Genomic DNA, 12,940 nt, shown 5'->3' with positions numbered 1-12,940 from the left:
TTTAGAAGAAAAAGGAGTTATGATAGGCTTTTTTCTTTCTCAAACTTGCTCTTCTATACTCTCTCATTCATATTGCTAACTCTGGTTTGTACTCCTTCATGACTCAGAGAGGAAAAAAAAGAATATTTATTGGGGGCCATAGAAGTTGTTACTTGACTAAAATAGTCATAGTCTAATAGTTATTCTGTGTTCTGGGCTTGCCATTCATTGTATTTAGGGTTGAATTTATCTTTGTTTTACCCTCTTTAATTCTCTTTCCATATTCAGAAATGTTACCAACTCCTTTAATTCAACTGTCATTTTAATTTAGATCACTCTCTTTAGGGAGTCATTTCATAATGACAAGAGAGGGTCATTTAATTCAGAGGACGTTATAATGCTTAACAGTTTTATGCCTGAAAAAGAACTTCAAAGTACATAAAATAAAACCTAATGGCATTGTAACTCATCAAATAAAGTTGGAGATTTCAATATTCCCCTCAATAATTGATAGTACACTAGGCAGAAAATCAGTAGGTATAAAAGACAAAAAAAAGCAAAAAATAAGAAAAACTGTTAGTCAACATGACCTGAATAACACTTATAGAACAACAGAAACACCTGAAACTAATATAATATTATAAATCAACTATACAGAAAAATAAAAAAAATAAAACTTCAATGAACAATGCAAAAGGGAAATTTAAAAACAGTTCCATTTACAATAGAATCACAATGAATTATATACTAAAGATTAAACTTTTGCACAGATTCAAAACACTTGTACAAATAAGAACTACAAAAAAATTACTGAAAGTATTAAAGAAGACACAAATAAATGGAAAGACATCTCATGTTCATGGATTGGAAGACTTAATATTGTTAAGATGTCAATACTACACAAAGTGATCTACAGATTTAATGCAATCCTTATCAAAATCCCAACAGTATTATTTGAAGGAACAGAAAAAATCCAACCTAAAACTCACAAGAAGTCTCAAGGGACCCTGAATTGCCAAAACAATCTTGAAAAAGAAAACATAAAGTTGGAGGACTCATACTTCCTGATTTCAAAATTACAAAGCTATAATAATTAAAATTGTGTGGTAATATCAATAAAGGCAGACATACAGACCAATGGAATAGAAATAAGTTTTCACATATATGGTCAAATGTTTTTGATAAAGGTGCCAAAAACATACAATGGGGAAAGGACAGGCTTTTCAACAAATGGTGTTGGAAAAACTGGATATCTACATGCAAAAAAATGAAGTTGGACCCTTCTTTAACACCTTACAAAAATTAATCCAAAATGGATCAAAGACCCAAATGTAAGAGCTAAACTTATAAAACTTAGAAGAAAACATAGGGAAAAAGTTTCATGACACTGAATGTGGTAGTGATTATATAAATATGATACCGAAGTATAGGCAATGAAAGTAAAAATAGTTAAATTTGACCACACCAAAATTGAAAGCTTTTGTGTATCAAAGGACAGAACCAATAAAGTAAAAAGGCTGTAAACGAATGGGGAAAAAAATGATTTTTAACATTTACATCCGATAAAGGATTAATATCCAGAATATGTAAAGAATTCCTAATCATACGAAATACAAATCAAAACCAAAATGAGATCACGTGCTATCAAAAAAAAACCGTAAAGTAACAAATATTGGTGAAAATGTGGAGAAAGTGGAATGATCATACTATTGGTGTGAATGTAAACTGGTACAGTCACTATGGGAAAGAGTATGGCAGTTCCTCAAATAATGAGAGGATTTCTGCTTGATTCAGCAATTCCACTTTTGGGTATATATAACAAAAGAAAAAAACCAAGATCAGTGTCTTCAAGAGATATTTGTACACCCACCTTCAAAGCAGCATTCATAATAGCCTAAAGGTAGAAGGGACCCACATGTCCATTTATGGATAAATGGGTAAACAAAAATGTGGTATATACATAAAATGGAACATTATTCAATCTCAAAAAGGAAACAGATTATGGACATACTAAGTAAAATAAGCCAGTCACAAAAGAACAAATACTGTATGGTTCCACTGAAATGAGGTACATAGAATAATCAAATTCATAGAGACAAAAGTAGAATGTTGGTTACCAAATTTTGGTAGAGGATGGGGTACTGTTGCTTAATGAATATTCAGTTTCAGTTCTGCAAGATCAAAAAGTTCTGGAGACTGACTGCACAACAGCATGAATATACTTAATACTATTGAACAGTAAAAGTAAAAATGGATAAGTTGGGGGACTTCTCTGGTGGCACAGTGGTTAAGAATCTGCCTGCCAATGCAGGGGACATGGGTTCGAGCCCTGGTCCAGGAAAATCCCATGTGCCATGGAGCAACTAAGCCTGTGCACCACAACTACTGAGCCTGCGCTCTCGAGCCCATGAGCCACAACTACTGAAGCCCACGTGCCTAGAGCCTGTGCTTCGTAACGAGAAAAGCCAGTGCAATGAGAAGCCTGCACACCGCAACATAGAGTAGCCCCCGCTTGCTGCAACTAGAGAAAGCCTGAGTGCAGTGATGAAGACACAACGTAGCCAAAAAATAAATAAATAAATAATAAATAATTTTTTTAATGGATAAGATGGTAAATTTTATGTTATGTGAGAAATATATGTAAAACTTAATTGATAGATACCAACATATAAAATAAAGCAAAAGTCAATAAATTTTTAAAAAATGAAAAATCATAAAAGGCACATTCTCCAACCAAACTGTAATTAAATTTGAAATAAATAATTGAAAGATTTCTGAAATATCTCCCAAGTACTTGCAAATGAAATAATATACTTCTAAATAACCATGGGTCAAAGAAAAACTTAGAATAAAAAAAATACAAAGTAATTTTAATTGAATGAAAATAAAAAACAAACATCAAATTTGAGGAGTGCAGCTAAAGCAGCGTTTAAAGCAAAATACATAGCATCAAACACATATTAGAAAAGACAAAAGTACACAAATCCATAAAAAGTAAGCTACCTTTACTCACAGATGACAAGATCATGACAATATCATCTATGTCAAAAATCTTTAAAAAAAAAATCTTTTGGGGGCTTCCCTGGTGGCACAGTGGTTGAGAGTCTGCCTGCCGATGCAGGGGACATGAGTTCGTGCCCCGGTCCAGGAAGATCCCACATGCCACAGAGCGGCTGGCCCCGTGAGCTATGGCTGCTGAGCCTGCACGTCCAGAGCCTGTGCTCCGCAATGGGAGAGGCCACAACAGTGAGAGGCCCGTGTACCGCAAAAAAAAAAAAAAAAAAAAAAAAAAAAAAAATCTTTTGGTATCTACAAAAAACTATTAGAATTAATAAGTCAGACTAGCACAGCAGTAGAACATAAGATCATTATATAAATTATATGATATTTTCATAACCTATATCCTATCAATAATCAATAAGAAATTGAAAATTTTAAAGAAATAACATTAGCATCAAATATATGGGATATTTAAGGGAAAATCTAACAAAAATGTGCAGCTTTATATACTGAAAGCTACAAAATATACAGAAAATATTTTTTACAGAGCTACATAAATAAATATACCATGTTTATGGATAAGAAAACTCAATATTGTTAAAGGATCAATTATCCGCAAACCCAATGCAATTCAGATCAAAGTCCCAGCAGGCTTCTTTGTAGAGATTAACAAGTTACTTCTAAACTTTATACAGAAACTGAAAGGACCTAGAATAACAAATATTTTTTAGAAAGAAGAATAAAGTTGGAGAACTTACACTACCTGCATTATAGCTATAGAAATTATGAAAATGTGGATTAGGTATCAAATAGATAGATAAATAGAATAATAGGAAGTACAGAAATAGATCTACACATATGTACTTATTTAGTTTTTAACAAAGACACAAAGGAAGATCAGTAAAAAAATAATTGTCTTTTCAATAAATAGTGCCTGAATTTTTGGAAATTCACATGAAAAAAAGAAATGAACTTTTATCTACACTTCACATTTATAAAAATTAAATCAAATGGCTCATACACTTAAATGTAAAACCCAAAACTATAAAACTTCTAGAAGAAAACATAGTAAAAAGAGTTTGTGAACTTTGGTTAGGCAAAGATTTCTTAGATACAACACCAAAAGCATAATTTATGAGACAAAATCAATACACTGAAGTTTATCTGAATTAAGAACTTCTACTCTTTAAATGATAATGTTGAGAATGAAAAAATAAGGCACAAACTGGGAGAAAATATATTCAAATCACATATCTTATAAAGGTCCTATATTCAAAATACATACAGAACTCAAAATTCAATAAAAAGGAAGCATACAAGCCAACTACAAGTGGGCAAAAAACCTTAAATAAACATTTAATCAAATCAACATATGGATGGCAAATAATACTAAAAGATGTTCCACGTTATTAGCTGTAAAACTGCAATGAGATATCCCTACAAACCTATTAGTTCTAAGACTAAAAAGATTGAACATACGAAGTGTTACCAAGAATGTGGAGCACCTTGAAGTCTCACATCCTTCTGTTGCAGTGGTAAATAATTTGACAGTTTCTTAACAGTTAAATACACACCAACTCTACCATTCAGTCCTTCCACTCCTTGATGGAATGAAATGCTCAGCAATTTGCTGTATGCAATAAAATGGATGAATTTCAAAGTAATTACGCTGAGCTGAAGATGCCAGATAGAGTACATACTGTAAGAACCCATTTATATAAAACTGTAGAAAATGCAATCTAATCCATAGCAACTGAAAGTAGATTAATGGTTGCTGGTGATCAGAATGGGTGGTAAATAGCAGTAGGAAGGAATTTGAGAAAATTTGGGGTTGATGGAAAAGTCCATTATCTAGATTGTAAACATATGTCAATACATATCAGACTACATACTTAAACATTTATTTTATGCATTTATAAATCAATATTTTCAGTAAATAAGAAATACTTTTTTCAGATAGTCAAACACTAATAGAACTTACCAGCAAATATGCACTACAAGACAAATTTTAAAGAAAGGATTTTTGCAGAAGAAAAATAATAACAGAAATTTGGATTTAAATTCAGTGAATAATACTGGAAATAATAAATATGTGATAAATATATTTTTGTCATTTTTTAAACCTCTTTCAAAATGTAATTAACTGGATAAAGTAGAGTGTCTTTGGAGGTATATGACATACATAGAAATAAAATATATAATAAAAATAGCACAAAGGATGGGAGGGGAAAATGGAAATACAGTGTTGTAAAGTCCTTAAACCATAATTGAAGTGGTATAACTATTACTTGAAAGTAAATTGTGATAAGTCCATGACGTACATTACAGACCCTGATGCAACCACCAAAAACAAAGTACAAAAGAAGTTGTAGCTAATAAGCAATATCTGAGATAAACAGAATCATAAAAATAATTAGCCCAAATGAAGGTAGGAAAAAAGCAGAAAAGCACTAAAAAGTGGATAGGAAAATAATAATTAGTGAGATATAGAAGTAAGCCCAACCAAATCAATCAGATTAAATTGTATAAACACTTCAATTCAAAAGCAGAGATTGAAAATTTTTATTTAAAATGAAGATCCAACTATATGCTGCCTACAATAAATCCATATTAAATATAAGCCTTCAGTTAGGCTAAAAATTAAAAGATGAAAAAAGGTATAACATGAAAACATTTATTTTAAAAAAAGGATAAAGTATCTATATCACTATTGGGCAAAGCAGATTTTGGAACAAAGACTATTGTCAAGATTTGAGATTTGTGTTTGTAGTTCCTGGAGTTTCCAGTAATTAAAATGAGGGGCATTATACAGAGTTTTAAGGGAGTTATAGTTCCAGAGATACTTTAATCTGGAAACATGGGCCTAGTATAGCTCATCCCTAACGAAATCCCCAGTTCTTAAACACACAAGAATAAGAAGAGTTCTGCTAAAGTGTTATAGGCCCCGCCTCCCGTCTCTTAGATATGGTCATAGATAAATTGAGCAAAATAAATCCTTTCAGAGAACAGAAATTGAGATAAACATATATAGAACCAATAATTCATGCCATGGGCAAGACAGGGAATATAGCGGATATCCCATTCCAGATAAACATGACATATGCTGTTGAACACTGGATTTTGCATGCTGTATGTCTTCTATTCACCTTCAAATGGTATCTGAGACTCTAATCACCCCACCTGTCTGTTCTGTTGCTGTTTCCCCATGATCATATATTGGAGGTATTATGAGTAGTTAAGTTTATTATTTAGCCGAAGATTTCTGGACCATGATAAACAACATCCATACCTGATTTGAGGAAGGCATATTGATTGAGCATTCTAGATTCAGAGAACATTTGCCCCATGACATCAATTTGGGATTTAGCAGATGATGAGATATAGGGTTGTCTACCTTGGGCATTGGTGAGGGCATTTTTTACTATGTGTGAAAGTATCATAACAATAATGATATTAATAACAATTATCATTTACTGAATAACTACTATTTGCCAGGCATGATACCTGCCTTTCAAGTTAGATAATTTCATGTTGTCCTTCAGGCAATTCTATGAGGTAGATATCATTATTATTCCCATTCTTGCAGATGCTTAAACAAAGCCTCAGATCATTTTTTTAAAACTAGCTCAAAGTCTTACAGCTAGAAAAATTAGGTGCTTGAATATGAAGCCAAGCACCTCAATTCTTAGATATCATACAATATATAAATTAGGCATGAATGCTCTTTGATTATGTATGCTTCGAAAGAAAGGTGTGTGTCTGTGTATGTGCTTATGTGTGTGTCTGTGTGTGTGACAGCCATCTTCCTACCTTGTAGCAAGACGCTGTCTAATCAATCCAGAGACAGCCTGACAATCAAATTTGAGCCTTTAGGTTCACCTATGCCTAAATCCTGATAAACTCTTCACTTTTTAATAATATTAATCAGTTAATTTCATTTAAGTTACCTTTGGCAAAGTACTTAACGTGTAAGGTCTTCAGTTCTTTCCTACTGACAATGAAGATATTACACAACATCTTTTATTAATAGATTCATTCAGTATATATATGTTGAGGTTCCCTCTCTACTAAGCTAAGGTACTGAAGATTTAATTAAGATGAAATAGATTTTAGCCCCACTCTCAAGCCTCATGTAGAGTAAGGTTTTAATATAGAATCAATAAATGGTTATTAAATAAATGAATTACAAATTCTAGACCAAAAATGTTGAACTACTGTTAGACACATGATTTTAAGATTTGAGTGTTAGCAATAAACAATAGAGATAAAATAGACACTTGAAGACATAAATGCCAAAATATTTATTATTTTCTGTCCTCATCTGTAGCCCAAAAACTGATACAAAAAAAAACTATTTTATTTGCAATTTGACTTTTTAAATTTAGGCCAACAGTCAAAAAATGAGCAAAGAAGTTTTTAAAGCCAAATGTGGCCTAGATTTTTTTCTTTTTAACAAATAGCTTTCTTTCTCTTTTCTTTGTTGTTTTTTTTTTTTTTTTGGCTTGTTTGGTTTTTTTTTTTTTTTTTGACCTGACTTAAAACTCACAGCTTCCACATCCAGAATAGATAAAATAGTACAAAATAGGCATTTACTTATGGAATAGTCACATTGAACCTCAACTGCAAGTTTTGTTTCTAAGTTATGCCCTTTCTTCCCTGTGCCCAATCAAAATGACATTTCTGAAATTCTGTTCAGAATTATACTTTGTGGTATTTTAAAATAAGTATCAGCTGACCTGATTTTTCAAGATATATGAAATTCTGGCAGGTTATGCTATGCATGCTTTTGTAAAGTCATGGTATTTAAACTATATAAAACTCATTTGTTTGCATCTTATTTCATCACCTGAGATGACCTAGAATGACTAAGCAGTCACAGACAAATATTGGGGTTATTCCTTATTTCTTGATTGTTCATTATTAAGCACCTATTAGATGTGTAATATGATTCACATTTATAAGCAGAATATAGATCCCAATTTCTATGAGCTTGAATTTTAAGTGGAGATAAGCCACATAGTGTTTGCTACAAAAACAGTGGTAGATCCAATCCAGAGAGATCTTTGTAATGAAATGATATTAGGACTGGCGAATATAAGGAGAATGCAATTGAGACCAGAAGTTCTGATTGTAGAGTAAAATGTACTACAGAAACTTATTTGGCTATAGGGTTTAGATGAACAAAAGAATGCTTACTCTGTGTTTTAGTGTGTCCATGTATCTTCATCATCATCATAACAATCATCGTCTTCATAACTAACATTTGTTGAGCACTTGGAATATTCCAGGCACTGCTCCAAGAACTTTTCACATATTAATTCATTAATCCTTACCAAACCCCTGCAGGGTAAGTATAAACATCATATCCATTTCAAAGATGAAGCTGAAACAGAATGAGAATAAAAGACCTTCTCCAAAGTCACACATGTAATAAGTCATAGAGCTGGACTTATATACATTATGACATCCAAGTGGACCACTGGTGTGTGTGTGTGTGTGTGTGTGTGTGTGTGTGTGTGTGTGTGTGTGTAAATATGTAAGATATAAATATGTAGTTTAAATATTTTTTAAATATTACATTCTGTATTTCTCTGTGACTTAGCCATGCTGAGCTGCTTACCATGGCTCAATAACACAATGCACTTTTGAATTCTGTACTTGACCACTTACTAGTTGAGACAAGTTAATTCAACTTTCTGCTCTTCAGAAAGTAGGCAGATAATAAAATACCTACCGCATAGGGTTTTGAGAAATAAATGACTTTGTGTAAATGAAGCTCTTAGGATAATGTATGGCACATAGCAAGTGCTCAGAAAAGATTGGCTATTATTCTAGACATGCCATTTCTTTTGCTGGTGTCTTAATAGATACTTCTTTCTTTTTCAACTCCCGGCTCAAATAACAGTTTGAAAAGCTCTTTAAGAATTCACTAGAAATACAATTCTTTGTCCAACTTTATAAATCTTATAATCATAATTCACTTATAGAGCAACTGGATTGGTAAGTTAACCTAATGAAGTGTCAATTGACCTTTTCTTCAGTATGAGATGTAGTCTCAGAAATATTTTGGTCATAGAAATGTAACATTCATTATGTCATGTAAAGAACTTGATGAATCCATGCACCACAGAATTCTCTGCCTTTTTGGTATACCTAATATTTAGTCTTTAAAACTTTGTCAAGTCAACTATTCATGGAACCTCCTTATTGATACACTTAACCTCACTCCTCTATTTTTTCAATTTTTTTTTTTTTTTTATTCAGGGGAGAAGGGACACTGGGTAAACCGTAGGGCACTATTTGTATTGACATGTTCTTTTATGTAGATCTAATATAATGCTGAGAGGTCTATGGAGCACACCATATTCCCTCAAACGTACATAAAGAATATCCCATGAATGAAACCTAACCAGGAATATGAATGGTCTTATATGGGAAATAATTCTACAATTGAATTATATTTGGGAATATTTAGAAATTATTTACTGGGCATCTAGTATATGCAAAGACTAAAGCAAACAGTCATAAATTAGTTTATAATCTAGTGTGGAGATTCAAATAATATACAGAAAATAAGCAATACATATTGAGTGGGGAAATGGTAACTTCAAGTTAACAGGGACTTAACTAAAAATATAGGTTTAAAGTCCCATTTCAGAGAAATGAGATTCAGATGTCTCCACTGAGTCTCAGGGTATAAGAAAAGTCTAGTGAGAGGCACTTGTTTTAAACCTCATGTCAGATTTGTGGTTATTGTAAGCTCAAGCTGAGCAGACTGTGAACAAGAAAATCTGATGTAAGGCTATTATTGAATTCTGCCCTAGCATAGGAAATTGCTTCACGTTTTAGTAAAAGAAAGAAATAAAAGTAGACATTGTAATATAAGATGCTTTGAATTTATATTTGTTAGGTATTTCTATTTTTTAATGTCAGGATGACAAAATTAACACTCACATAGAGGGAATCTCTACTTTCAGTTTTCTTCTGCCTGTGCTTCTATGTGAAGTCAGAAAACAAGGAATCAGCATATAAGAAATACAGGATGAAGATCATCAAAAGGTACAAGCTTCCAGTTATCAGATAAATAAGTACTAGGATGCAGTATACAATATGATAAATACAATTAACAGTTGTTATACATGAAAAGTTGTTAAGAAAGTAAATCCTGAGTTCTCATCACAGGAAAAATATTCTATTAATTTCTTTAATTTTGTATTATATGAGATGATGGAGGTTCACTAAACTTATTGTGATTAATCATTTCATGATGTACGTAAGTCAAGTCATTATGCAGTATAACCTAAACTTATACAGTCCTGCATATCAATTATATCTCAATAAAACTGGAAGAAAACTACCACAACATTGTTAATTGGCTATACTCAAATATAATAAAAAACGTTTTTATAAAAAAAGAAAATTCTAAAAATAGGGAAATAATATAAAGGAAAATTTAATCACTGATAATTTCACCCATAATTAACATTTTGGTGTATTTCCTTTAAGTTACCCCATGTATTTTTTTCCATTTTATCTACTGTATATGTTTTAGCATTTAGCATTTTTTTAATGTTAAACATTTTATAGGGTTATTAAACATGTGTATGTTATATCTACTGTATTAAAATAAATCTTTACTTAAATAAATAAGAAACAAATAAAAAAGGAAATACAGGCATACCTCAGAGGGAGATATGGTGAGTTCAGTTCCAGACCACCCCAATAAAGTGAATATTGCAGCAAAGAGACTCACAAATATTTTGGTCTCCCAGTGCATATTAAAGTTTTATTTACGCTATGCTAGATTCTATTAATTATGAAGTAGCATTATGTGTTAAAAAAATGTATATACCTTAGTTGAAAATACTTTATTGTTATAAAATGATAACCATCATCTGAGCCTTCAGCTAGTCATAATCTTTTTGTTGGTGGAGGGTCTTGCCTTGATGTTGATGGCTCTGACTGATCAGGGAGGTGGTAACTAAAGGTTGGGGTGGCCGTGGCAATTTCTTAAAATAAGACAGTAATGAAGTTTGCTGCATCGAGTGACTCTTCTTTTCATGAACAGTTTCTCTGTAGCATACAGTGCTATTTGATAGCATTTCACCGAAAGTAGGACATCTTTCAAAACTGGAGTCAACCCCCTCAAAGCCTGTCCATGCTTTATCAGTTATTCTAAATCCTTTGTTGTCATTTCAACAATCTTCACAGCATCTTCACCAGGAGTTAGATTCGATCTCAAGAAACCACTTTCTTTGCTCATCCATAAGAAGAAACTCCTCATCCATTCAAGTTTTATCATGAGATTGCGGCAATTCAGTCACATCTTCAGGCTCCACTTCTAATTCTGGTTTTCTTGCTATTTCTACCACATCTGCAGCTACTTTCTCCACTGAAGTCTTGAACCCCTCAAAGTCATCCATTAGGGTTGGAATCAACTTCTTCCAAACTCCTGTTTATGTTGATATTCTGACCTCTTCTCATGAGTCATAAATGTCCTTAATGTCATCTAGAATGGCGAATCCTTTCCAGAAGGTTTTCAATCTACTTTGCCCAGATCCATCAGAGTAATCACTATCTATGGCAGCTATAGCCGTATGAAATGTACTTCTTTAATAGTAAGACTTAAAAGTCCAAATTACTCTTTGATCCCTGGGCTGCAGGATGGATGTTGTGTTAGCAGGCATAAAAACAACATTAATCTCATTGTACATCTCCATCAGAGCTCTTGAGTGACCAAGTGCACTGTCAATGAGCAGTAATATTTTGAAAAGAATCTCTATTTCTGAGCAGTAGGTCTCAACAATGGGCTAAAAATACTCAGTAAACCATGCTGTACACACATGTGTTGCCATTCAGGCTTTGTTGTTCTAATTATAGAGCATGTGAAGAGTCAATTTAGTGTAATGCTTCAGATTTTCAAAATGGTAAATGAGCATAACTTCAACTTAAAGTCACCGGCTACATTAGCCCCTAACAAGAAAGTCAGCCTGTCCTTTGAAGCTTTGAATGCAGATGTTGACTTCTCCTCTCTAGCTGTGAAAGTCCTAGATGGCATCTTCTTCTAACAGAAGGTTGTTTCATCTACACTGAAAATCTGTTGTTTAGTGTAGCCACCTGAATTAATTATCTCAGCTAGATCTTCTGGATAATTTTCTGCAGCTTCTATATCAGCACTTGTTGCTTCACCTTTCACTTTTGTGTTTTGAAGATGGCGTCTTTCCTTAAACTTCATGAACCAATCTCTGCTAGCTTCAAAGTTTTCTCCTACAGCTTCCTCACCTCTCAGCCTTCATGAAATTGAAGAGAGTGAGGGCCTTGCTATGGATTAGGCTATAGCTTAAGGGAATGTTGTGGATGGTCTGATCTTCTATCCAAATAACTAAAACTTCCTCCATATCAGTAAGAAGGCTGTTTTGCTTTCTTATCATTTGCGTTCACTGGAGTAGCACTTTTAACTTCACGAACTTTTCCTATGCATTCAAATTTGGCTACCTCTTTGGCAAAAGAGGCCTAGCTTTCAGTCTGTCTCAGGTTTCAACATGCCTTCCTCACTAAGATTAATCATTTCTAGCTTCTGATTTAAAGTGAGAGACGTGCTACTCTTCCTTTCACTTGAACCCTTAGAGGCCATTGTAGGCTTATTAATTGGCGTAATTTCAATACTGTTTTGTGTCAGGGAATATGAAAGGCAAAGAGAGGGAGAGAGATGGGGGAATAGCCAGTCAGTGGAGCAGTCAAAACACACAAAACATGTATTAAGTTTGCAGGCTTTTATGAGAGCTGTCCAATTCCAATAGTAGCCTCAAAGATCATTGATCACAGATTACCATAACAAATATAATAAAGTTTGAAATAGTGCAAGAATTACCAAAATGTGACACAGAGAGATGAAGTGAATAAATGATGTTGGAAAAATGATACAAATAGACTTGCTCGATGTAAAGTTGCCACAAAATTT

General features: G+C 32.9%; 1 pseudogene; it reads right to left on the bottom strand.

Annotated features, from left to right (window-relative positions):
* The window catches only part of LOC131762038 (ubiquitin-like modifier-activating enzyme 5 pseudogene), a 130,311-nt pseudogene extending 118,097 nt beyond the window's left edge, over positions 1 to 12,214 (bottom strand).
* Between the last annotated feature and the right edge of the window lie 726 nt (positions 12,215 to 12,940).

This window comes from Kogia breviceps, chromosome 1, assembly GCF_026419965.1.
Source record: "Kogia breviceps isolate mKogBre1 chromosome 1, mKogBre1 haplotype 1, whole genome shotgun sequence".
NCBI lineage: Eukaryota > Metazoa > Chordata > Mammalia > Artiodactyla > Physeteridae > Kogia > Kogia breviceps.
Note: the sequence above shows the minus strand (reverse complement) of the source record. Positions and strands in the feature narration are given on the sequence as shown.